Here is a 2,965-nt window from a genome sequence, read left to right as displayed (position 1 = left end):
CCCTGACAGAAATACTTCATACACTCCAGGGCAGTCGTCTCACCGATGTGGAGGTACTCGTCCCACATGTCTGCAGCGCCTCCGTAGGCCAACTGTCGGATTGCCGCAGTGCACTTTTGAATAGGAGTGTGACCGGGTCTGACAGACGCATCGTGCCTAAAACGGAAATACAGATATCGTTGCTCCAATCCGTTAACAATACGCATAAACAGGGACCTGCGCATCCTAAAACGGCGCCTGAAAAGGTTGGCTGTAACGACCCGCTAAACCAATATTATTAGAAACAATATTATTAGCCTGATTATCTATATAAGTGGCTTTTATGCGATTAAATCCGATCTACGTTAGATTGTCGTTGTTTGTTTGACGATAGGGAAGTGAAAAAAAAATAATAATAATTAAGACCCCAAAATTAATTTATTTTAATGTCCGATACATCCAACAAAAGTCCAACAAAATATAATTTATACATTGTATGTTTTAAGAAATCGGGTACTTCAACGCGGACGGCCACGAACTTAAACCGATTATACCTACACCAAATTAAAAGAATAAGTGAACAAATACTTAAATAATTAATTTAATAAACAAATTAAAAAAGAAGAAGAAAGGGCCGATCTTGTGTATCAAAAGCATTAAATGCTGCATTAATTGAATGGCAAAAGAAATCATATCAAATCATATCCTAAAATCATATCTTATCCTCTGACAAAGCATATCCTAAAATCATATTGTAAAATCATATCCTATTCTGTAATATTTTAAAATGTAGGTCTCCACTTGCATCTTATTAGGTATATGTACGTGTATACAAATTTTGTTGTCACTCACCCACATCATCATCAATATCCTAAATTCCCTTCACAAACCACACATAAACAATTATTCCACATCATTCTCCCAACAAAGCCAAAGCAGGGGAAGGAGGCAATCCATCAGGACCATTGCATATCACAAGGGAGACAAATTCAACAAGTCAATTTTTTTCACAATCACACAAAGGTGAGTACCCACACATCACTTTTCCCACACATTGAAACATTTCATATAGGCAAAACATTTCTATGCCAAAATACAAATTTAGTATCCAGAATTTACAGAACACCAATTTAGCTTTTGATATATATTTCATATAGACAATTTAGAGCCTCAATAATATAGTTTTTATAGCATCCCAAGAACATAAAAAAAAATGCAGATTATCAAAGAATAATAGAAACTTAGCTTGAAAGGACAGAGGAGTCTGCCGGAGAAGCTTCCGGCAGCAAGCTCAGCCCTCCGCCGCCGACAGTGACAGCCCACGCTCCAAAAATTCGTCACTATTTTCGTTCTTTAGAATCTGAAATTTTGAATTTACAAGGTTACAACATCAAAAATATAATCTTCATAAACCACAAAAGAAAAGAGAGGAAGTGGATGAACAAAAACAACCACCCTACCTATCGAGAATCGATGTCGGCGGCTGGGGGAGGTCTCGGTTGTGGCGGCGGCCGGCGGTGCGAGGCGCGGAGGAGGCTGAAGCCGTCGCCTGTGCATGCACAGTGGCGGCGGCGGCGGCAGACCCTGGAGAGAAAGAAAGGGAGAGGGAGAGGAGGAGTCGGCGACGGTGGCGGCAGATCGGCAGTGGGGACGGCGGCTGGGGCGTACCCGCGATGACGGCGATCCGCAGCGGCGACGGCGGTGTGATTGTGAGGAGAGAAGGGAAGAGATGAGAGAGAGAGGGACGAGAGGAAGGAGCAGGCGCCGCCGGAGAGGCGGCTCTGGCAGGGCGACGGATCGGCGACGAACCGATGGGGAGAGTGAGAGAGAGAGGCTGTTTCGTTCATTTGGTGAATGAAAAGAGGGAGGAAGAAGACTTAGGTTACATAGGGTTTCTTTTATTGGGCCTAAGTTTTGGGCTAGTGAATTAAATGGTTTGGGCCATTAAAATAATTAGCATTAGGCTATGCAAAATAAATCCGAGCCCAATCTCCTTCAAATTAATTTGGGGCTGCAATACATAGTGAGTGTGAGGCCCATTTTCGAATTTATTTAATTTTCGGGCTTAATAAATTAATTGGATGATCTATTTAAGTTGGGCTCCACTTAAATTGTTTTGGGGCTTTAGAATAATAATTTGAGAGATAAGGTGGAGAATTTGGGTTTTGTAAATAAATCATTGGGTTGATAATTGAATTAATTGTGGGGAATTGTTTAATAAATTTTAGAATATTTTTCCAATGCCGAAATAAATATAAATTCTCGGTGGGAAATTATTACGATAAGTTAATCATGGGATTGAATAAATTTTTAGGAGTTATTTAATTAATTTCGAAATAATTTTGAAGTATGAATAATTTATCCCAAGCCCGGAAAACATATAATTTTTCTTAGCAAAGGGGAAATAGTTGCGATAATTCAATTATGCGCTTAAATAAATTTTGGGATTTTTGTTCGATATTATGATGGAAAATACGAGGAGCTAACGGAGGAATTATGAGCGTAAGCGGCCGACCGGCATCGCCCCGCGACGCCTCGGGCGGCCGCTAAGGAAATGGAAAGAAAGAGGGAAACGACGTTCTCAAGTCACAGAAATAATTAAGTTTAATAAAGAAGTGCTATTAATTAAATTTTCCAATTTAATTAATATGCAAGTTTCTAAAATTTTCTAACGGTGGACAAATGATAAAAGAAATAAAGTAGGAGCATGCATTTCTATAAGTATGTGAATTTCTATTAAGTACGTTGTTTATTTTCAAAAGGCTATCTCCGTGAGTTAAGGGTGGAGTCGGAACGAAAGATTCAAATGAAGGAGTTTTAAGCGAACGAGGTGAGCTTTCTTATACCAAAAATACAAATCGTCTTTCATGAAAACACGAACACATGTTCGTGATTCTTAAAGATGTTGTCTTGCCATAAATGTTTTTGTATGATGCCTATCTGTTTGGCTAAGGCCAAAGGAATTATGAATGATGATATAAGTCGA

The 2,965-nt window shown here is 39.4% G+C and overlaps 1 long non-coding RNA gene across 1 annotated transcript; it reads right to left on the bottom strand.

Moving 5' to 3' along the window:
• Nucleotides 1-378: 378 nt before the first annotated feature.
• LOC121799888 lies at nucleotides 379-1,814 on the bottom strand. Its single transcript, XR_006050385.1, has 2 exons — nucleotides 1,440-1,814; nucleotides 379-1,339 (listed from the first exon to the last, which is right to left on the bottom strand). It is a non-coding gene; the product is annotated as an uncharacterized LOC121799888 (long non-coding RNA).
• Between the last annotated feature and the right edge of the window lie 1,151 nt (nucleotides 1,815-2,965).

This window comes from Salvia splendens, chromosome 4 (genome assembly GCF_004379255.2).
Source record: "Salvia splendens isolate huo1 chromosome 4, SspV2, whole genome shotgun sequence".
NCBI classification, from domain to species: domain Eukaryota; kingdom Viridiplantae; phylum Streptophyta; class Magnoliopsida; order Lamiales; family Lamiaceae; genus Salvia; species Salvia splendens.
Note: the sequence above shows the minus strand (reverse complement) of the source record. Positions and strands in the feature narration are given on the sequence as shown.